Source organism: Urocitellus parryii, chromosome 6 (genome assembly GCF_045843805.1).
Source record: "Urocitellus parryii isolate mUroPar1 chromosome 6, mUroPar1.hap1, whole genome shotgun sequence".
NCBI classification, from domain to species: domain Eukaryota; kingdom Metazoa; phylum Chordata; class Mammalia; order Rodentia; family Sciuridae; genus Urocitellus; species Urocitellus parryii.
Window position 1 is genome coordinate 197,557,824 of NC_135536.1, and position 23,844 is coordinate 197,581,667.

The 23,844-nt window shown below is 53.8% G+C and overlaps 1 protein-coding gene across 1 annotated transcript in view; it reads right to left on the minus strand.

The window, feature by feature from the left end:
- Positions 1-23,844, minus strand: part of Taf4 (TATA-box binding protein associated factor 4) — a 69,306-nt gene that overhangs the window by 35,310 nt on the left and 10,152 nt on the right. The window lies entirely within an intron of this gene.

Sequence of the window (23,844 nt, forward strand, 5' to 3'; positions counted from 1 at the left end):
CTGTGGGCCTCCACTCATCCCGGCCTGGAGGCTACCAACAGCACGGCAGGGAAACAGCCTCCACACAGAAAGACATGCTGTCCTGGGTTGGCCCTGTCCAACCACGCTGTGGGTGCACAGTCCTGGACCTACAGGCCAGTGCCCTCAGAACAGAGGGTGGCAAGCCAACTCTAAAGCTCGTGCAGAGGTGCACAGGCCGGGGAATTCGAATAATGACCAAGAGGCAGAGTCCAAGCCAGCGGCTCTTCTCTCAAGACGCCTTGGAAAGCGGCAGCCTGGGGAGACCAGTCCAGCATCGACACGGCAGCCCCCAGGCAGGTACAGGCCAGAACAGACGACGGTGGAGACAGCCTTCTTAGGCTGGACCGGCTCTGGAGCCATGGGCTGGGGACCCTCTGCCCTGTGTGCTCCTGGTGGAGGCTGCAGGCATAATGGCAACCCAGTGGTGTCTGCTGTCCACAGGAGCCAGCAAGGCCCTTTCTCTTATGCTTGTGTCTTCAGGAATTAGAGGGACTGTACCAGGACACCATGTACCAAATGGGTTCCAATGGACCCAAGCCTACAGGCAAAACCTAAGACAAAAACTCCAAGGAGAAAGAAGACAGGCAGAGCTGAGATCACCAGAAGCAGTCCATGGAGAACCAAGGGACCAGCCGGACTGCACCCAACGCAAAGACACGGGGAGGGAAGACAAGCCAAGCCAGGACCCTGCAAGCCTCCACCCAGAACATCCACGAGACTCTCAAGCTCCGCAGGAAATGGAAACCCACACAAAGCTGTGGCAACAGACCTCGACAGACGAACGAGGAGGTGGCCAGCACCTCTAGTCATCAGGGAGACACAGACTAAATCCACAAGGCTATATGTGGCACATGGACCAAAGCGGCCCACCTCCAAAGAGTCCCTGAACAGCCTCCCCCAACAGGGGATGCAGCCTCCATCCCGGGCAGCTGCCAGGTGAAGGCAAACACACGTTCTCACAAAGTCCCCAGTTAATCACAGCAGTTTTCCGTGGGACAACCAAAAACTGGAAACCTCAAAACAGTCCAACAAGTGAAAAGCCAACTTCAGAGATATCTAAATATTATGGAAAAGTACTCAGAAATAGAAAGGGGTGAGCTACTGATATACACAACACCAAAGGAATCTCAATAATTATGCTGAATGAACATAGCCGGGGGGTGGGGGAGACAACACAAACAGCACATTCCATTTTATAAACTACACAACATGCACACTCAGCTATGGTACCAGAAAGCAGAGGGGCTGCATGTGGGCCAGAAGGAAGAGCCCCACAGAGGCAGAGGAGTGCCCAGTGAGGGGCTCCTGGGTGTGTGCACAGCCTCAGTCTCACAGGCTCCGACATCAAACATGCTGTTTACTGCGTGTGGACTGCACCCTTGTAAGGCTTGTAACAGGTGCATGTGGCCCTTACCAAGCAAGACGCAGCCACCACCTCAGAAGTCACTCAATGCAGTTTTGGTGAACACTAACCACTCCAGTCACCTTCACATGCAAAGCCAGGCACAGGCCACAAGTTGCACCCACCCCACACTTGCCTGTGGCTCAGGAAGCTGAATGTGCAGGCAGCAGTACCAACAGTGCCCCGCTCCCAGAGCCTCAGCACGAGACACTGGCCAGTCTCCGCAAAACGGCACTGCCCCAGCTCTTCTGACAGGAAAAGAGCCCCTGGAATGCCCAGAAGGACACGTGCCAGACTCGGGCACAGGCCACACAGAATCCTCACTGCAAGAGCCCTGCTCTGGCTCCCACTGTCCACAAAGCTGCAGGGGAGAGGCCACAACCCACATTTACCTCTCTTTTCCCTCCAGAAACTTGACCTTGGCAGGAAAACAAGCCCAACAGGCTGTGTTGGGCTCCTCTCTTAAAAGACTAGTGGGTAGAGTGCTGGTGTGGAGGTCAAAGGGCCTGGATCCCAGTCTGCACCCCACTGCTGACCCACCAGGTATGGACTCCTGCTTGAGACATGGGGGGCCAGGTTAAATGTCCCTGCATCTTCCTGGCCCCAAGCCAGGCTCTGGGCTCATCTGGGTGCTGGCAGGGGAGCTGCAAGACCCCTGCTCACTCGGGGTTGGCATCACTGAGCCCAACTTCATGAACAGGTAGCGGCTCCTTTGCAGCAGAGCAAGCAGCCCTGGACTTGCCCTGCAAATGCCTTTTTATCCACTGGTATACTACTGACTCAACAGGACGGCTCCCCTTAGCCTGGCAGAAGACGACGTTCACAGGAGCTCAACAATGTGGAACTGCATGCAAATCACCACCAAGCTCAAGGACCCTCATGGCCTTCCGAATGCGGAGGGACTGACAGTCAGGTGTGAACCTGAGCATCCCCTTGCACATCTGCAATAAAGACAGGTTGAAGAACCCAGCTTTGCACCCCTGGGGACCGAGCAGCACCTGCCAGTTTGAGGCAGAACCCCACACAGGACGCGAGGGCTGATGAGCCCCTGCAGGGATGATCTCCATGGGCCTTCCAAATCTGCGTCTATGCAGGCTGTGGACAGGCCCATGAGGATGTGCTGTCACACGTCCTCCTTGTCATGGGAAGGGCAGTCTTGGGTTCCTCCCAGCTCTCTGGTGGCTCTTCAGTGACTGTGCTCTTCTAACATCCATTCTGGACCCTCAGCCCAGCTCCCAGATGCCTCTTCCTCTCTACTCACCCTCCAGGGAACCCTGACCTCCTCATCCCCTGACTACTTCTATGGCCAGCTGAGGACCCGCTGAGGACCCGCTGAGGACCCGCCGCCTGGCTCCCTCACCCTCCGCCTTGTGTCTCCTGCCTGCTGCTGCCTGCTGCTGCACACCCAGTCGCCGTGTCCCACCAGCCTCAACCTCGGCTTCCTTTGCAACAGGGGCTGCATCTTCCACAGAACTGAGCCCAGGGCAGATCCCAAAGCCCCCCTTCCCCGACCCCACCCCCGTTGCAGCAGTGAGCCTCCCACAACCCTCCTGCCCTCCCACAGGCAACCATCAGGATGGCCACGGGGAGGGGGAGACACTCTGGCCTCCCTCCTAGCTCAGCAGGGCACCATCTCCTGGGCAGCGGCCTCTAGGCCTGTCCTAAGTTTCTCGGGTCTGCAGAACTTAAGTGCCTGGGTGTCTCTGCCTCCCCACCTCAGTGCAAGTGCCCTAAGGACAAAGCAAACAAGTGGAAGGAGAACTGACTGAGAAGGTCAAGCAAGCCCCCTGCGCCCACAGTGTAAGCACCTCCTGTCTGCCTGCACGCCCCCCACCCACCACAAAGCCTTGCCACTAAACTGTCTTATTTACCTTTCTATCTTCAAGCAAGATAAAATATCTGTGGCAAGCAAATAATTCCCTGCACTGGCTCACTAAAAGGTCACTAACTCCATCTTTGCAAACATCTACATCACGTATTCACTTGACAAGTGCTTACTGCATACCATTTGCAAGCACTGAGCACACACCAGGGAGGCGGTAGACAAGGCTGCCCTGTCAATAAGGAGGACACAGTGGTCAACCTTCACTGTTGCTGGTGGGGTATCCCCTCAGAAAGTGGCACAGGTGCTGGTGCTATCAGCCCCCAAATCACCTTCCCAGGCAGGGAATGTGTCCCTCTGGACAGGACTCTCCAAGCTGTGAATTCAAATGAGGCCTCTGAGCCAAGTGGCAGCTCCCCATCACCTCCACAGAGCATACTCCACTCCTGCACCCAGGGCTCCCCAAGACCCTAGACCAGCACCTGCTCTGGGCCACAGGCAGTCCTAAGTGATGCACTCAGAGACCCACTCACACGGAGCCACGCTACACTCAGCCCAGCCTTCTATCTGCCAGAACTTCTCTCAATTCTCTTTAAATCTAAGTTAACTTTAAGTGGCTAACATGCTTGGTAAAATTACTTTAAGATATTATTTAGCCAGGTGCAGGGTGTAGTGGCGCATGCCCGTAATCCCAGAGGCTCAACAGGCTGAGGCAGGCGGATCGCAAGTTCAAAGCCAGCCTCAGCAACTTAGCGCGGTGCTAAGCAACTCAGTGAGACCTGCCTCTAAATAAAATACAAAATAGGTCTGGGGATGTGGCTCAGGGGTCCAGTGCCCTCGAGTCCAATCCCCAGTACACGCCCCCCTCAAAAAGATACTATAATGTGTGTGAATATGCTTACCCAAGAAGGTGTGAGGACACGTTTCTAACCAAGGCAGCTCGCTGCAAGCAGAGCCCTGCTGCCGACCACAACCCACAGGTGTCTCTGGGCCCCTTACTGGGCAGTGTCCATGTCAGTTTCTACCCACACCCTCGCACAGGCCCTCCCCACAGTGAGCTAAGCTGCATCTTCAAAACTTCAAGACCACAAAGTACTGTGACTGCCTGAATCTCTGACATCCAACACAGGCTCAAGTGTGGATCCCTAAACATCAATCCCCATGCTACAGATCGAAACTGCTTGCTGAAACTGTTAGAAATTGGTGGGTCTAGGGAAATTGGAAATTCGGCACAGTAACCACTGGATGCAGGTACTGCTTTGCTCTCTAAAGATGCAGGGGTGGTGAAGTGAGGAGGGTGCCCTGCTGGAGACCCCTGGCTGATACCCAGGGCCTTCCCAGGGAACCCTGTGGTCTCAAAAGCCACTAAAGCGTGTGCTCAGCGTGACTATTTTTGAAACAGATTTGCACAAAAACTTCAAAGTTGACAATAATCATAATTGTTTACTTTAAAAACTGGCCAAAACTGCTGGTGACTCTCAAAAAGGGCCAAGCAGCAAGAACGCTCCATCTCATGACATGCAGAGAGCCAAGTTAACACGAGGAGGCGATTCTACCCAGCAGGCTGGCAGCAAGCCACTTTAATTTCTAATCATCATCACTGCCCAGAGTGGGCACAGGGCACACAATGGAGAGGCAGACTCTGCGGCTGGTCCTGGCTGCCACATGGCATCTGACCCTGCACTGCAGCCTGGCTCTCTTTCCTGCAGAAACACCTGCCCCACGCACAACGCCAGCAACAGAACAAGGAAACCACCTGCCCATCACCATGTGACTGACCAATGGAAGAGAGTCATGCACATGCACCAAACCTCGCTTGACAGGGATAAAGGGTCACCCAAACATGCCTAGCAGGACTTAGGCCTCAGAAGAAGGGCGGAGGGGTATGGAAATCAAAGGGATTCACACTTTCAATCTGACTATACACGATTAACACTCCTTTGCATGAGCATTAATCTACTTTGTAATTTAAAGGAAACAATAAATAATCAACAAGTACTAGGGATGACAGGCTGTGAACTCCTCTCTTCCTCAGCTAGGAGTTCCACCTGATCACCCCATGCCTCCCACACGGCCTGTGGCTGATCCTGGCCACCTGCCACCTGCACCCCATCCCTGTGGCTCCTGCACTAACTCGGGGAACAGGCAGCCCAGTGGTCCACTTTCAGAATACAGCCTTCTACAACTGGACCCAGGTGTAGCCATTTTAACGACGGCCCTTCCGTGGCCAGCCTCATAGATTGTAATCTGAAGCTCCTCCAAACAGGGCCCAGGGCAGCACTGCCTAAGAGACACAGACAGGTGGACTGTCCACCCAGGAGCGCTTGTTAGCCAGGCTCCAGAGGCCTTTCTGGCCAGAGTAAAGCTCTACCTTGCCACCCACTTGCAAGCACGTGTCTGATCTCTTGCAGCACCTCAGGATTTCTAACAACTCCACAGTGACCCCACAGCGGTTCTCTCCCTCCACACGGGGCCTTCAAGCCCAGATTCTCTCATGCACTGTGCAGCTGCCTGCTGGGGCAGAACTGGGGCCTATGTGCCTTGGGCTTCCTGGAATGGCCACTGGGCCCTGCACACAGACATCTTAATCACACAGAGGGGCAGGCATGACCTTGCTCCACATGCCCAGAGCTCAGCAGCTCGAAGTGCTCCTCTGGAACTGCAGCTCCAGGATGGTCCGGTAGCTAAGGGCAAAAACAGCATCAGAACGAAATCTCAGGAAAGCCCAGCACTCCCTCCAGCCAGGCCCCACCCACTAGAACTCAGGTGGGAGTGACCATTGCAGGCTGGGTGCCACCCACATGCTGCATCTGGTCTGATCTCCACCATGCCTGAGCACCACGACATCATCTGTCTTGGTATTCAAGCACCTGCACCAGCATGCTGTCTGTCTGTACAGCAACAGGAAGCAACTTGCAGTGGGTCCCAGCGGGTCCTCTCTGCACCCTCGGGGGCACACTCCTGATGGAGGCAGCCCAGGCACCTACACCACTTCTCTGGCATCCTCAGCTTCTGATAGCCAATTCTGGCTTCCAACTTTCTCACATCTCAAAAACACTGAAGTGCATGGGCCTCACACAGCACTCAGTGTGCGCAAACTTTCCCTCACACACCGCTTCTGGTGTGGAGTCTGCGAAATCAGACTGTGTTCAGCAGGCTCAAACAAGGAACCTCCTCTAAGCTTTCCTGGACACTTGGGGGATTTTTTAATTGACTTTATTTTAGTTTTGGTTCTGGGAACTGGACCTGAAGGTGGCTTTAATCACTGAGCTATATCCCCATCCCTTTTTAATTTTTATTTTGAGACAGTGTCCAAGTTTCTCAGGCTGGCCTGGAACTTGCAATCCTCCTGCTTCAGCCTCCCAGGTTGCTGGTGTGAGAATAGTAAGTTAGATGGTCTAATTGGGATGTAAGATCCAACTGTAGACACAGCCCTTCTCTTTGCCCACCCAATTTTAAAATTAGCCGACACCATAGACTGCACCCCCGAGCTCCTCTGATTAGAGCAGAGGACAGTGCTGCGCTACCGCAGAGGTAAGAGCAGGTGGGCAGCCTGCCCAGGTGTGCTTGACAGCCAGGTTCTGGAGCAGGCCCTGGAGCAGAAGCCAAGTCTGCCTTGCCCACCCACTTCCCAGAATGTGTCTGATTCCTTATTATCCGCTACTTCTAACCCTGGGATCACAGGCATGCACCGTGCCTGGCCCCCTGGCTCTGAGCTTGGTCTGATAAAGAATCCCTGCTCTTACATCTAAGTTGCTCACTGCCTTCCGTGTTGTTCAAGTTTAAAATATGCTCTTCCTTTGCAGATTCGACCCTGTTCCGCCTCCTGCACAGGCGCCCGCCAACCACCTGTCCAGGCCTCCCCTGGCACCTGCGAGTGCTGGGACCTGCCGCATGTGCTCCCACACACTCACACGAACTGGTGCTAATGGCTGTCAATGTGATCCATCTGACTGGTCACAACCCTGACCAGTGTTAGGAAGGACAGTCATTCTGCCCTAAGAGCATGCCACCAGGGTACTGTTGGTTTTATTGCTGTTGTTATTGTTTGTATTTTTTGTTTTTGTACTGGAGATCGAACCCACATGTACTTAACCACTGAGCCACATCCCCAGTCCTTTTTATGTCTTATTTAGAGATGGGGTCTTGCTAAGTTGGCTGAGGGCATCACTAAGTTGCCGAGGCTGGCTCTGGACTTTTTTTTTTTTAGTTGTAGATGGACAGCATGCCTTTATTTTATTTGTTTATTTTTGTTTGAGGTGCTAAGGATCGAACCCAGTGCCTCACACGTGCTAGGCAAGTGCTCTGCCACTGAGCCCCAGCCCAGCCCCGGCTCTGAACTCTGAATCCTCCTGCCTCAGCCTCCTGAGTCGCTGGGGTTACAGGTGTGTGCCACTGCGCCCGGCTCAGGGCACTGAGGGTCCACAAAGCAGGTAGGTGGGGTTTGTCTGTCAGGAGGGAGTGAGGAGCAGCGTGGACAAAGGCTGCTGACAAAGCCGCTTGGGAAGAGCAAAGGAGACAAGAAAGGTGCAAGCACCCCCACTTCAGGCCATGATCTCCACTGCAGGGTATGGCTTCACTGCCCCCACAAAGATAAAAGGGGGTCCAGACGTGAGATGGGTGCACAGGTGAGTCAGAGGATACAGGGAGGGAGGCAGGGACAGGGAGCTCACAGTGCTGCTAGGTGTCCCTGACAGAGCCCAGCATGGCTTGTGACAAGTAAATCCCCTGCCCCTAAAGGCCACCATAGGAATGGGCTTGTGACAAATAAACCCCCTGCTCCCAAAGGCACCCTGAGGAAGCAAGGAACAGGGAGGAAGCCCCTGGGCAACGTTCACCTCTGGCTGAGAGTCTCTCCTTGGAAATGAGAAGCAGCTCCAAGCTCTGGCCAACACTTCCACCCAACACCACATGGAAACTCAGCAAGCCAGAAGCAGAGGAAGGGACAGCGTCCGACTGTCCCCAACTGTACAGTAGGGATTCTCCACGTGTAACATGCTTAATTCAAGAGTTGGTGAGGGTGCTCCTAGATAAGAGATTGATGTCCAAAATTCAACTGGGATCTGAGACCATCAAGCCCATCAACACAGGTTACAAAACACAATTGTTTAAAAATACTATTGACAACAGTAGCAATAAACTCAGAACCCCAGAGTGAATCTAATACAATATGTGCAAGACCCACTTGGAAATAACATAGGAAATTTCGTTGAGAGACCCTGCAGAAGGTGTAGGATGGGTGACAAACTGTGTTGACAGACAGGGAGGAGCCCTTCTACACAGCAGGGGCTGGCCAAGAACTGACTGGCACGGTTCCAATCAAAATAAGCTACAAGGACTCTCCTGGGCTCCAAAGAGTTAAGTCTAACATCCAGTTGACAGGGAGAGCAAGCTGGTGGGCAGGGCTCACCAGGTGTGTGCAAAGGCCCTGCTCAAGGCAGAGAGGGGCGGGGGAGAGGAAGGAGGAGTGGGAGGGAGAGAAGGACAGAAAGAGGGAAAGAGAGGGGTGGGGGAAGGACAGAGAGGGAGAAAGGGGAAGAGAAAAGGAGGGGAAGAGAGGGGGGAGGAGAAAGGGAGGGAAGGAGAGAAAGAGGGACAGACAGAGAAGGAGAGAGAAGGGAAGGAGAGGGGGTAGTAAGGGGGGATAGAGAAGGGAGGAGAGAGGGAGGGAGAGAGAGAGAAGCAGGGAGCAGATGAGGAGAGGAGGCAGGAGAAGCAGGCAGAGCAGGAGGAGCAAGTGTGGCACTGCACGCTGAGAGACAAGGTGGCCCTGATGACAGGACACCAGGAGATGACCAGGACCAGAGTCAGCCTGCGCAGCAGGTGTGATGGGGCCAGGGGCAGCTGGCACCCCGGAGGGCAGAAGTGGGCATGGCTTGCTCGCGGCATGTGCACCAGCCCCAGGAGTAACTTGGCAAAGACTAGTAGAGCCTCACATGGAAGAACACCCATAGCCTCACTTAAAGATGACCCCAAGGGAAAGCACCAGCCTCAGCCACCACAGAAGGCACACGAGGAAAGCAGAGGGGCAGCCACAGTGGCAGACAGTGCCACACACAGCCCCACGGGAACAGCCGCCACAGACACATCCCCATGGCACAGGCAAGAAAGAGATCGCAGCAAAGAAAGCTGGGCAGAAAGACAAGTCAGAGGGCACTTCCACGGTGGGGACCAAGCCAGGCCTGGACCTGGAGACCTGTCAAGTCGGCACTGCCCACTGCCCAGCGAGCAGGGGGAGAAAACAGGACTCTGCACAGGCAGGTGGGCCACGCAAGCGGCACCACCCTGTGCTCAGAAGGTCAGCAAACCACAGGCAACACACAAGAAGGCGCAGACCACATTGCCTGGCACACTCTGTGGCCTGGTTCCACACAGCATCACTCACCGCGCAACAGCCACCAACAAAGAAATGCTGGTAGACACGATTCTCACCAAACCAGGAGCAAAGGTGCCAAGACAGGGCACCGGCATCCATGTAACTCACAAGTGAAATCTCATGCCAGTGATGGGAGGTGGGACCTCCAGGAGGCCACCATGTCACCAGGGTGCAGCCCTCAGGGATGGTACTGGTGCCCCATGAAAAGCACCCAGAGAGCTCCCTCATCTCCACCCTCCCTTCCACCACGTGAAGACTAGAGCCAGCCCTCAGCCAATCTGCAGAGCCTCGATTTTGGACTTCCAGCCTTCAGGACTTTGAGAAATAAATCTGTTTTTTATAAGCCTCTCGGCCTGTGGTATTGTCATAGCAGCCCAAAGTGACTATGACAGAGGGAATTCCTAACCTAATAAAAGGCATTTACGAAAAACATATAGCCAACATCCTATATTTAATGGGAAAAGGCTAAGGCTTCCCCCTGACGTAAAAAACAAGGCAAAAATGTCCCTCCCAGCTGGGCATACTGGGGCACACCTGAAACCCAGCAGCTCAAGAGGCTAAAGCAGGAGGATGGCAAGTTCAATGCTAGCCTCTGCAACTTAGGTGAGGGACGTTAAGCAACAAGACCCTGTCTCAAAATAAAATATAAAAAGAGCTGGGGATGTGGCTCAGTGGTTAAGCACCCCTGGGTTTAATCCCCAGTACCAAAAAAAAGGTCCCTTCCCATGGCTGCTCAATGACATTCAGGAGGTCCTAGCCAGGGCAATAAGGCAAGAATAAAAAGCATGACCCACGGATGCAAAAAAAAAAAAAAAAAAAAAGAAGAAGGAAACCTCTCTTTATTGCCGACAATATGGTTGTCCTTGAAGAAAATTCTAAGAAACCTACAAAAAAAAACTATAACAACAAACGAGTTAGTAAGCAATGCTGCAGGATACACGGTCAGGTTTCTTCCCCCTTGGAGCAGGGTGGTAACTAGGAATTGAACCCAGGAGGGCTCTACCACTGAGCCACCTCCCAGACCTTTTCATTTTTTAAGATGGGGTCTTGCTAAATTGCCAGGTTGGCCTGGAACTTGCAATCCTCCTGCCTCAGCCTCCCAAGTCACTGGGATTATAGGCGTGGGCTACCAAACATGCCAAGGTCAATATTTTTAAAGTAATTTATTTCTAAATAATTAATAAAAATCAGAAATTGGAATTTTAAAAAGTACCCTGTACATAGCACAAAATATGAACACTTAAGAACAAATCTAACAAAATGTTAATTACACAAACACTGAAAACTATAAAACAATGTGAGAAATTTTTAAAGACCTAAACAAATGAAGATAAACACCACGTTTGGAAATTCAATATTGTTAAGATACCAATTATCATGAAATTGATCTTGAGAGTCAACACCATCTCAAGTAAACTATCAGAAGATGTTCTGCAGAAACTGACAGGAAGGTTCTAGAGCTTAACGAAAGCAAACGACCAGAACAGCACCAGATGTTCTTGAGAAAGAAAAGCAGCATGGACTCATGCCACCTGGGTTCAAAGTGTTCTCAGGGGCTGCAGGAGCCCAGGGTGCCCAGGCAGGCAGGTGGGCAGACACTGAGACTGGGCGGACGCAGTCCAGAGATAGAAGTCCTAACCTGCATGCTCAAGACATTTCCAATGGGAAAGGCACAACTGGACGTCCTGCAGGAAAAAATGATTTCAGCCACTCTCTTTCCCTCTCCCAAGATTAACCAATCCTGAATCCAGTAAACGCTAGAACCATAAACATTCTAAGGGAAACACAGAAGAAAACCCTTGTGCTTTAAGTTGGGTACAAATTTCCTTGATAAAACATAACCATAAACTCTGAAAGAAATTAATAAACTAGACTTCATTAAAATGGAAAACGTACTCTGAAAGATATGTTAGGTGAAAATACAGACTAAAGCCAAAATACTTTAAAATGATTCTAATAAAGGATTTATATCTGGAATATATCCTAGAAGCACTTACTAAATAAGTTAACAAAAAAAAGAATAATTCAGTTTAAAACACGGAGGCCAAAGACTTGAACAGACACTTCATGGAAGACCTGCAGAAGACAGATGAGTACAGGAAAAGACCTCTGTCACCAGGCCTCAGGGAGCCTGGGTTCAACCACATCACAACAGCACTGCTCGCTAAGGCTGAGGTCAAAAAGATGTGAAAAAACATCGCACATGCAAAACAGAGGGCCACCTTGGAAACAGCTGGCAGCATCTAGGAGGTTGACCACGTCACATCCAGCGGTCACTCTTCCAGGGGCTACCAGAGAGAGGAAAACCATGCCCACACAAATGTATAAGGATGATCCTAACTAAGAGAAGCTAGAATCAACCCAGACTCCAATGACATGAACAGACTAGTGAACTGTGGCCCACCGCTGCTCAGCAGCAGAAGGGACCATCAACCAGCACTCGCAGAACCGGTATAAAGCCCACGTGTTCTGCTAAGTGAGAGGCCAGATCCATGGACTTCCAGCATGATGTGGTGGCTCCACGCTGGGGGCAGGGGTCCCGATCACCAAGAGCATGGTGGGGAGTCCTGGGCCATGGCTCCGTATCTTGGTGGTGGTAGTAAGACTGCATTCTCTTTACAGATCCAAACACTAAAACACTGTCAATTTTGCTATAACTCTGCCTCAGTAAACAGGACCTTAAAAAATGAGAGGCACCACACGCCCACAAGGGGGCTGGCGCTCTAACCTGACCATACCATGCACTAGTAAGGACCCAGAGCACCAGGGGCAACAGGAGCTCCAGGGACTCCAACACACTGTGGGAGAAGTGCAAGGCTCACTCAAGGACTCAGGGAGGTGGGCGATGGCTGGTGGCAGGGCACAGCCAACAGTTTCCACACCACTCACAACTCCACCCTCGAGGTTCACCCAAGCAGAAACCCTGTCCTCATGCCCAAATGCCTGTCCACGGCCAACAGTGCTATGAGTGCAAGCCTGAGTGGCCACTCAGCACAGCAAGGTAAGCTGCCAGCAAGTGCCTGTGAGGGTCTCAGTCAGAGGAGGAAAGCCAGGCACCACACAGCGTGAACAGGCTCCCCTAACTGGAGTATCGCCGGGAAGACACACCCACAGTGGCCACACGGGCTCAGCAAATACACAGACAGCAGAGGGCCCAATGAGATGGCTCGACTGTGCTGATGGTTTGACGGTGCACCTGTGCCCTCAACTCTCAAAACCAACTGGGAACTCACAATGGGAACACGTTCATGTTCAAATGATTTCCCCAAAGTTTTATGTATGCAAAGCTACATTTAAAGGAGTACCCCCCGACCCCCCACTACCACGCTCCTGGCCACATTTGATTCCAGGAATTGTGCAACTGCCTGCCAAGTCCACAGGACAACAGAAATTCCAGCAAGGAAAGGCCACGCCCCGCCCAAGACCAGCCGTCCCTAACTGCAGCCCCATGTCCACAGCAGAGCTAATTTGACGCTTATTACATGCTTTTTACCTTTGCAAGGAAAAGCACAATGAATGTATTTTGAAACTATTTCCTTCCAAAACTATGTTTTAAGTTTCGGTGCTTGAATTGTGAAAGGTGTCACTATTCAAAGTAATTTTTTTCTCTGAGTATACTAGATAAAATATGTAAAGTTTTTCAATTAAAATGAAAGGCCACCAGATGATGATCTCCAAGCTCTATTGTTAATCGTGTATATGGTACCTTTGTTGTTAAAAAAAAAAAAGAGAGAGAGAGAGAGAGAAAGAGAGAGAGAGAGGAAAAAAGACACGTGTGTCGGGGGGGTGGTGTCAAGAGTATGTGTTTGCTTATTTTTGGGGAAAAAAAAAAACACACTGATGGGATGGTCTAGAAACTAACAAATATAAAAATAAAAACTCTCCCTAGCAGAGGAAAGAAGAGGGAAAAGAACTGAAAGTGCTTCTCAAAAACTAGCTTCTGAACCTGTGCTTCAAACCCAGACCAAGCTGAAGATGAACCCAGACAGAGCTCAGCCGCACTGAGGAAGCACGCGGTGGGTCTGGACCCAGGAGTCTGTTAGCACCCTCACGAGGCAGACTCTTAAAGACAGTAAGTACAGGGACATGCTGTACAAGAGCAAGGTGATGTCACAGGACCCAAGACTTCTAGGAAGACCCAAATACAACTCTCAGAACCCACAGGGGAGCAGCCACGCTTCAAATCAGGAGAAAGGCTGGCCTCTCCTCACCCCATCAACACTGCTACACCCAGAAAAGGCATCCTCACAGGGACCAGCACCCCAGCCGGGCCTATAGATTCCTCCCTTCATGCCAGACAGGCAGGCAAAGGGCTGGAGGCCATCCCCAAGACAGGCTCAGAGCCATGGCTGCTCGGGACTCAAATGTGCAGGGGGCGCAGGGCTGCCCTCAGACAGGGGCCCAAGCCGACTGCAGATACCAAGGGAAAGAATACCCAGAGCCTCAGTGAACACAGGCAACTGCTCAGGCTCTCTCTGGCCTGGAGAGACAATCTGACTGCAAGAACACTGTTCAAACGAGTCCCGCACGGCCTGCCCTGCTCACAACCATCCAGTGACAGCTGCCCCTCCCTCAACACACACGCTTCCTCTTGACCCTAACCTGAGGACAGCTAGCCACCTGTTTGGGGCTAAGCTCCAGGACAGGCACCCTCCCATTACAAAACTCCTACTGACAAGGCTCCCTGCCCAGCATGCCACGGCAAAGGAACAGACACACACTGAGCCTCTCGACACCCATGCTGGTCAGCAGAGACTCCTGAGGGCCCAGAGGCTCCAACACCAAGAAGAGTGGTCCAACGTCCAGGCCTCCGGTCTCTGGGTGACAGGAACAGAGACTAGCATACATTGCTTTCCCACACTTTTTAGTGTCTATCAAACTTTCTAGACTGAGCAAGTATTAGTTACTTGTTAAGAAAATAACTTAAAGACTAAGTGTCACCCTCACTGTTCCTGTATGGGCCACATACGTATGGCATGGTAATAGCAACGGGAGAGCCCCGAGGGAAGCACAGCCCTGGTGTCCCCCACACCAGGAACCCATAGGACACACGAGACAGCCTTTTCCACTGGCAGAGGTGAAGACAGAAGTGACTCCCAGAAAACGAAGAGGCCCCTTACGCGTACCTGCACACCAAGTCCCTGCAGGAGCAGCAGTCCTTGCAGACACAGGGTAAGCTCGTGCAAGATCCAGCGCTCTCTCCTTCGGAAAACAGGAGAAGCCACGCGTGCACCCTGCATCGGACTCAACAGGCAGCGAACAGCACTGTCTTAAACACCCCAGAAAGCTGGCCTGGACCAGGAGTCCTGGGCACCTGGCTTGAGAGGCAGCAGACCCCGGGGATTCTGCACCAGTGAACAGGGTCACAAAACATGTCACCAGTGATGATGACCTTTTCTTCTCCAGAACAGGCAGGCAGCACCAAGACAGGAAGAGAAAGGGGCACCACAGAGCTTTCTAACAACTTCACTGAAATACAGCCTACCAAAGCAAAATTCTGACTGGGCCGATGCCCACAGCTGTGTGACCACTGCCACCACTGGGATGTGAGCACCACCCTCCACTTACAGAGCCCCCTAAAGCCACACCACTACCACCCAGCCCAGGCAGCCACCACCGTCACAGTTCAGCCTTTCTTGAGGGTCACCTGAACAGAACTGTGTCACAGGCCCTCTGTGCCCAGGAGGGTGTTTTTCAGATGGCCTCTTTGGGCACACAGCCTGTGTGTTGCTGGTCTGTACTCCATGCCCTGCTTAGCCAGTCCCCATGTGCTGGAGTTCAGGCTCCTCCAGGCACCACTGCTGTCACAGCTTCTGTGGGCGGGTCTTCACTTAACTCTGCTAACTGGCAGGGTGGAGGGGCAGCCATTGTGAACTCCAGTTCTGTCCCCCTGGGCTCAGACTGGCAGGGGAGCATCTTTTCATATGCTTACTGACCATTTCTACATCTTCCTTTGTGTCTATTCAAACCTTGGGCCATGTTTAATGCAGTGGCTTATCATTTTACTAAGGAGTAAGAGTTCCTGCAAGTTCTTTGTGGTATACAAATACTTTCTCCCAGTGCCTGGCTTGTTTTCTTAGCGATGGCCTTCTAATATCTGAAGGCCAAGATGCAGGTGTTTCCTCCTGTCCTGGGAGAACTGTCTCGCCCCTCAGGAAGACCACTGGGAGTTTCACCAGCTCTTCCTCCCCGGGACCTCTTTCCTCCTCCAACAGCAACTTCATGTGTGGGACACACTTGCACTGATGGGGAACATGGGATAATGCTATCATCTCACCACTGCCTAGGCTCCCTGCTCACCCCATGAGCCCATGCTGAAGCCCTCCAGTGCATCCTTCTGGAAGCCTCCTTCTCCAAGGTCTGCCTGGGCAGGCCCAGGGAGGAAGGAGCCATGCTCTCTTCACCAACAAGTGCCCCACCCCCTCCCCCACCCTTCACTGCACCTCCTCCCTCCAAACAAAAGCACACACAGAAGGGGCACTGCAAAAGCCTAGTGCACAAGAGCCACAGCGGAGGGTCTCTGAGCACACCCTCAGCCTGACAGCCACTCAGGCAGCTCGACAGGGTAGGATTGGCTCCTAGGGGAAGGACACCAGATGCAACAACAGGAAGCCCTTCTCTAAACCCAGAGATCTTTAGTCTGCTTCTGGACAAGCCAGGCTTTGCTGTGGCAGAGGCACCACGCTTCCCAACATGAACGCAGCAACAGCAAGGTGCAATCGAGCTTCAATCACGCAAAAGTGGCGGATCATGTTCATAGAGCACCTGCAGTCCTCTCCAGAGAGCCAGCAAGGTGTGGCTCCGGGACTGCCCTGGGGTCCCCTTCTTTGCCCCAGCAAGTCACACCTCCCTCCCTGGCTCACTGCCCTTCCCCTCTCCACAGCTACCCAAGGTGCCCCACCAGGAGCTGTGACTTGGGAGGGTTACATGCTAATGCAGGCTGTCTGTGGTAGAGTAGGATCAAATGACCCCTGAAGACCTCCTAAGGTCCCTGGCACTCTGAGCTGAGCCAGTGCTCTCTGGCAGCTCTTCCCTGGTGCTGGCATACACTGGCTGGCACTTGTTCTACTGAGCCCAGACAAGAGGGTTCTGAAGTACCACAAAAGCTTCTCTAAAAACCTGGGAGACTCACACTCAGCTCAAGAGCCACACGGGGGCAACCTCACTCCAGAGGTACCTTTGAGGGCACCAGCAGCTACCCTCAGGTGGCTGGGAGATATGAGACAAGGGCATTGCCCAACTGGAACCCACAGCCTGTACAAATGAGTCCCACAGAGCTTCTGTGAGACCCTGTCCCATCGGGGCTCCACCTCTGGACCCTGCGGAGCTCAGCCCAGTGTGGACAAGCAGAGCCCCTGAACCAGCTGTGCCTCGCTCTGGCTCTGGCTGGAGGTTAGCAGGTCCTGGCTGGTCTCACACATCCTCCCTCCTACTGCCTCCGGTGGCCCCTGCTTCTCCAGAGAGGTCTCATCCACACCTCATGCAATCTGTTCAACCCCACATTTTCCAGGGATCCTATGCGGAAGCCACACCCCAGGTAGCCCGACCTTCTCCCCTATGTCAAACAGCCTCAGCTCTGGTCCAGCTACTGGGGTACCACCCCACATCCCTGCACTTCCAACAGTCCTCTTTACACCACAGCTTCTCCAGACACAGCAGGGTCCGTGCCTGCCCCACGTCCACCCGTGCAGGGCTCCAGGCCAAGTGCCACACAGTGTCAGTGAGCACCTGCCCACAGGCAGTGGTGACTGCCCCCCACTGAGGGCACAGGTGCCCTCCTCCAATCCCAGTGGCCTATAGTTTCCCACCCCTTCTCCAAGGTGTCAGAGAGGGCTAGAATCGCAGCCAGGCCACTTCACCTTTTGCTCCAACCTGCTGCAACTCACAACTACCAACAGCCCAGAGCTGGTAGCACACCTTCTGCTTGAAGCCTAGCACCTGCCGCAAATCTAAGTCCCTCCAACCACATCCCACTCTCATGTACCTATGATAGAATCCACTCTGTCCTCCCCAGCATTCACCTCTGTGCCTGCCCAGATCTCACTACAGTACAGCCCCCAATCAAGCACCTCAACTTCCCAGTGCGCACCCAACAAACAGCTCATGACCCCCTGCTAGGCCACACCAGAGCCTATGACCTCTCTGTCCCTAGGACAGGGAGTCCATCTCGCTGGTTCACACACTTACCAAACACCTGCTTCCATTCACATGAGCGACAAATACCCACTGCCTCCTGTACCCCTGAGAACAGACCACCATCAGCAGCCAAGAGGAAGCCACACTGAGCTCCCTTGGGAGGCGGGTACAGCAGCAATCAGGAAACACAGCTGCATTAGGAGTCCCTTCTTCTACCTCCCAGGAGCTGTCCCTGGTCCTTCTTCTACTCCTGGGCTCTCTCCTCCATCTCCCTCCCCACATCCCTTGCAGACCATGGACCCTCTAGGAGGACCAGCCTTTACATTAGGTCTCCCCACAGCCTGGGCCTCTCCATCCCCCTACCTTGGTCCTGCCTCCCAGGTGTACGGGGAACAGCTCTCTGGTGACTCTTCATACACAATGACACTGGCCTATGCCAGTATTGGGGAGTCCCAAAGGCACCTCAACCCTCTTAAGAACAGCCCTGGGGTGCTGCTGACAGATGGCACCAATCTCTGGTCCTACAATATCAAGAGTAAAGGGATGCGAACAGCCACACCCAGGAGACTAAGGAAGGGAAAGCGGGCTCTGTGGGACTGGGCACAGGCTCTGGGCAGCAGACCCTGGATGAAACTGGATGGTGGCATCACAGCAGCCCTTCCAAGCTCCAGGCAGAAGAAAGAGGGCATAGCTGGAGAGTCCTTCCTGAAGAAGGGAGCGCATTCCAGCCAAGAGGACCTGCCTGGACCCATGGCCAAGGGGTTCAAGGCAGCAAACCCACCAAAGCGCCACATGCCCAAGCCCAACTCCTGCCACACATGGACCAGCAGCCCTGAGCACCAGAAGCCAGAAGAGGGCTCAGGTGGGGAGGACCCAACCTCCCAAAACAGGGGCATGTTCAAACAGCGCCATCCAAAGCAAGACAATGCTCTCAGGATGCTGAAAGGCATTTCAGAAAGGAAGTCACCAGAGACAGCACCAGAAATGGCATGACTGGCAACAAGGACATCTGAACAGGAGACAGACAGGTCTGCAGCACACGGGATGCACTGTCCCCAGCCACCTGGGGAGAATCTGTCAGCGCGGCCCAGAACAGTCCCAACGGGCACCCTGTCTTAGTTAATAATAAGTGCCCACCTAACAAAAAATAAGTCAGAATCGGTGTCCTCATTTCATGTTCAAAATGATCCCGCTGGCAGCAGACCATCACCTCCCACCAGAATGTAGTCCAGGGGAGCCGTCTGTAGATAGCTCCTGCCACCTGTGCTTCCTCAGGTCACCTGCTAGGAGTACTCTGGTCCTCTCTGGCTTGGCCCACAACATAGATTTCTCCTGGTGCAACTGCAAGGCACCTGCCACACGAGGCCTGCAGGATGGAGGCAGGGCACTTGGGAGCCAGGGGCCTACCACGTCCCAGGTCTCCTATCCTGACAAGCCACACCTGCTGTCCAAGCCATTTGAGCTCAATGGCCAACCTCTTGCCACCGACCTATACGGCATTGCAGCTCTGGCAGGCCTATGACTCTCCTGGCCTGGGCCAGCTTGCTTTCTCGCCACTCCAGGACATGGGGCAGGGCCACATCACCATCTCCCTCTGTGGCTCATCTCCCTTCCTTTGCACTCAGTGACCTACACAGCCAGAGACAGTCCATCAGTCCCCAGACGCAATCACAGCCCTGGCCTGGCCACCTCACCTACCAGCTTCTGCCTCCAGCACACAAGCTCCCTAGGAGGCTGCTGTCGCTGTCCTATAGCCTTCCTTCCCACCCACCCAGACAGTGATGTGGCCATCACTGACTGGAGGGAGGCAACACAGGAACATCCTCGAAGAGCCTGCACCCTCATGAGATAGATTCCATTCTGGCTGCCTGCCACCCTTCCCCTGGACAACCTAGCCACCAGCATCCCAGCCTCTGAGGCCAACCTGGTGACAGAAAAGCCAGCACCTCCTCCTCCCATAGCTGCCACATCCCCTGCCACTTGGCCTTTCCACACCCTGCCCGAGCCAACCCCGTACCTGCTACCAGTTGCTCCCTCTATCCAATGGAGGGTTAGTACTCAGCACGTGGCCACTGAGCACAGAAAACATGCGTCCAGAGTGGGGAGGCAGGCAGGACCTCATGGCCACCTCAGCTGAGTTCAGAGTGCAAAGCACCCGGTGCTCTCACTATGGGCCCTGCCGAATGACAACGCCCAGGACAGGGTGACAGGGAACGTACTGATAAAATTAGCTTTGCCCGGTCCTAAGAATTATAAATTATGCATGTGGCCCATGTTCAATTTCTAGGGGTAAATACTGCTTGAAAATCTCTTCCCCTTAAAAACAAACTAAAAAACTACAAAGGAAATTACCCTTCAACCCCACCCTCACTCTCAGGGACCTGCTTCCCACACCCCTGCTGAAACACGCAGGCCCATGGCCACCCTCCACTCAGGATTGGCCAGCTCCAGCCACCCACAGCCACCCCCACCCTTCTGTCCTGAGGCCAGAAGGCAGCCCCTGTGCCTCCAGCACCAACCTGCCAGGAAGACACCCACCTCCTCCACACAATCCTGGTGCCAGGATGCCCTGGATCTGCTGATGGCTCCCCTGCTTGCCTGCCTCCAGCCGCCGAACAACCCAGAACTGACCTCTGGGCCTGCCCATCCCATCCCCCACACATACCAGGTGAGTGCACAGCCCTGTGATTTAAGATGCCACCAGTCTTTTAGGGACCTAGATCTTCAGCCACGACCTGCCTGGATATTTGGTCAACAGCCCAAACACACAAATCTGGAATCAAAGTCTTGAGGTTTGCAGGACAGCAAGTGAAAGTCTGAACCCAGAAAGCCAACTGCCCTGCCAAACAGCAACTGCTGGGTGCCGAGGACCACCATGGAGTGCCCAAGCTGATGGGTTGACAGGCCACCATGCCATGCCCGGCGGGCTCCTGCGCTTAATCAGGGGGACTGCAGGGCAGTATGCCACCCCACATCCAAGAAGGCAAACTACCCAGTGCCCACAAGAGAAGGGACCTCTGTGTCCTCAAACAAGGACCTGTCACAGGGCTGTGCTGATGAAGGACAGCTACCACGATGACAAGAAGCACCCTAGTAATGGACAGGTCAATGGTAAAAGTCCCAGGAGGCCACCCCCAGCAAGGTACTCTTGGCAGAATCCTAGCTAAGGAGCCCTGCCCAGGAACACAGGGAAGAGGTGTATGCAGGTGCAGAAGAGGAGAGGCAGAGGGCGCACAGCTGGCAGGCGGGGAAGGGTCTGTGGCGCACGGCCCCCGGGAGGTTGGCACAGTCCCAGCTCTCCGACAGGGCTGTGGTGTGCAGGTACTTATTAAAGTGTGAAAACAATCACATAAAGGAAAGCAGGCCACGCTAGGGCCAGGACTGTGACTAACTCACATCTATGCCTGAGATCCAAAAGCACACACCCTGTTCCCTCCATGGCTTTTCATCCCAATTAATGGCCTCCAAAATGCCACAGAGAGGCCTCGCTGCCTTCAGGAGACTCTCTGACTCAGGCCCTGGCATCCCAGCCACACCAAGCTCCATGCCAAATGTGGACGGTGCTCCTGCTCAGCTAGCAAGCCTGTGGCAGAGGCCAGCGGCTGGGCCAACAGGAAGTCCCAGCAGTGTGGGCTCCAGGTGAGCAATTCCCGTCAAAACTAAGGCCCCCAGGAATTTTGCAGACGGAACCTCCCAGGCCAGAGTGATCCCCAGATCCAGAGCCATAAGTAGATAACAACAAGCAAGCTCTGCAGGGGCGAGGCAGGCCTGAACAACAAGTAGGTATGCTGAGTACAGAGCGGCTGACCCACAGCCTGATGAGGATGAGATCTGAAATTGGTGGGAGGCCAGACTATGATCCTTTGGGGTCAGGTCACTCCAGGAAACTAGGCTTTATTCCAAATAGTGTGAATCCCCTGGAGGTCCCCCCAGTGCATCTCACAGGGGAAAAAGCAAATGAGGGGTCCCTGGGGGCAGGAGAGTGGGCCCAACCACAGGGTTCCAGGAAGCCATGGGCATACTCCTGAGTGGTCAGGACCACACCAGCCTTGGAACTGCACTGGTCTCTGCAAGGCACTGCACCATCACCTGCCAGGGATAATGGCAGGGCTGATCCAAAGCAGCTTTACACACACAGTTACAAGAACAAAGACACACTCTAGTTCAGCCATTAAGAATACATGACTGCTAAAAACCACGAAACAGTCTTGAGTCTCTTTAAGAAAAATAAATACTACAGCTCTAGAGTCCCATCCCCACATTCCATCCCTAGAAGCAACCACTTCCAAGAAGTGACCTCACCCTCTGGACAGCCTTTGCCCTCAACAAGGACACCTGCGTGGACCACAGGATTCAGACATCACATACATGCACTAGCCACTAGCAGGACTCGGTGTGCAACCCTCAGAGCCACACAAGCACACCACCAGCTCACACCAGCCCAAAGTGCACCTCTGCCTGAGACTGGAGTTCATGCCTATCCAGTGCTCCACGTGTCCCAGGCACCATCCGCTGCTCCACATTCACATATACCACCGCCAACCCGCACCCACACGCAACCCTGCCACCCCACGTCCAAGCCACCCATCCCCCCACCCCACATCCACACCTCCACACCACTCTATGTCCATACCACCCCACATCTACATGCCACTCCATTCTACGTCCACGCCACCCCATGTCTATGCCACTCTGTGCCCACATGCCACCCCACGTCTACACGCAACTCCAACTCCATATCCAAGTGCATGATCCCACTATCCTACCTCCCACGTGGGCTCACGGCACCCAAGCTGTCTGCCCATAGTTACATCTTGTAGGAGGTCTAACTTCCCTTCTTTCTCAATGTCATTTTCCCAGCCTGGACACCAGGAAAGGCAGGTGGCAGCCAGACCAGGAACTGGGGTTCTCAGGGCTGGGATCCAGGGGAAGAGCAGCTCTCTCCAGAGCAGAGGTGACACTACCCCAAACTCAGCCTGAGACCAGAGTGGAGCGAGTCTTCCCGCAGAGCACTCCAAGGATGAAAGAGGGATCAGCAACCCTACACCAGTACCAGAGCATGGTCAGCACCTACAAGTTTCTTAGCCCTAGCACCCTTTGCCACAGGGTCCCAAAGTACAGGGAAAGCACCCCTGGACCTAAATCCAGCCAGAGCCATGCAAGGCCACTGCGGCAGAGGCAGGAGGTCCACCTGCCTGGGACCAGGCGCGGCAATGAGCTCTGGAGTCTGGGTGCTCCCACTGCTCTGTGCAGCACTCAGAGTCTCGCTGTGCCACCGAGGACATCAGGCAAATCTTCTGAACCAGGAGCCTCTACTGCTAAACATGCCCCTAATGGCTCACGGTGACTCTCGACCCAGTCACACCACAGGGAAACTGCCCTCTACTCCCTCCCAGTCCATGTACCCAACACAACCCCATCAGCAAGCCTCACTCCTCACCAGCCCCGGGCACCAGGTGAGTTTCAAGTTAGTGCTGGATTAATGTTTGCTGACTGACTGGACAAACTCACCAGACCACTCCCCTGGCCCATGCAGCCACGTGCCTAGCCTGCTAACTGTTTCCCCAACCCCCAGCTCCCAGCATGGGCTGAACTACCCAGCCCTCTGTGTAATTAGATGGAGCCAATTACCTACCAAATTCTCTCAACTAGAACCAGAGAAAATGACCACATCCCTCTGGGCAGGGCTTTCAGGCCAGGGAGCCTCTTGACTGCCCACTGCCCTTCCAGCTGGCAGGACCACCAGAACTTGCAGTACCATGCCTCAGTCAGACAGACAAAGCAGCCCAAGAAGACGGCTCAGTGCTCCTGAGTTGGAGGAACCCAAGGGCTGAGGGACCTCATGGAACAGAACCCACAGGAACTGTCCAGTAATGCCAAAATGTCAGACCATGAAGCACACATCCCTGCTGGCCCAACCACTGTCAGCAGCTAGCTGGAAACGTGCACATGCCCCTGGCTCGGTGAAACACACAGGGACAGAGAGCCCTCCCCAGGCACCCTGGAGATGCCCACACTGTGGGCTTCCTCTTCAAAGCCTGCTCCCTGTTCAGGTGCACAAAACGCTCCAAAGGGAACCGTGCAAAG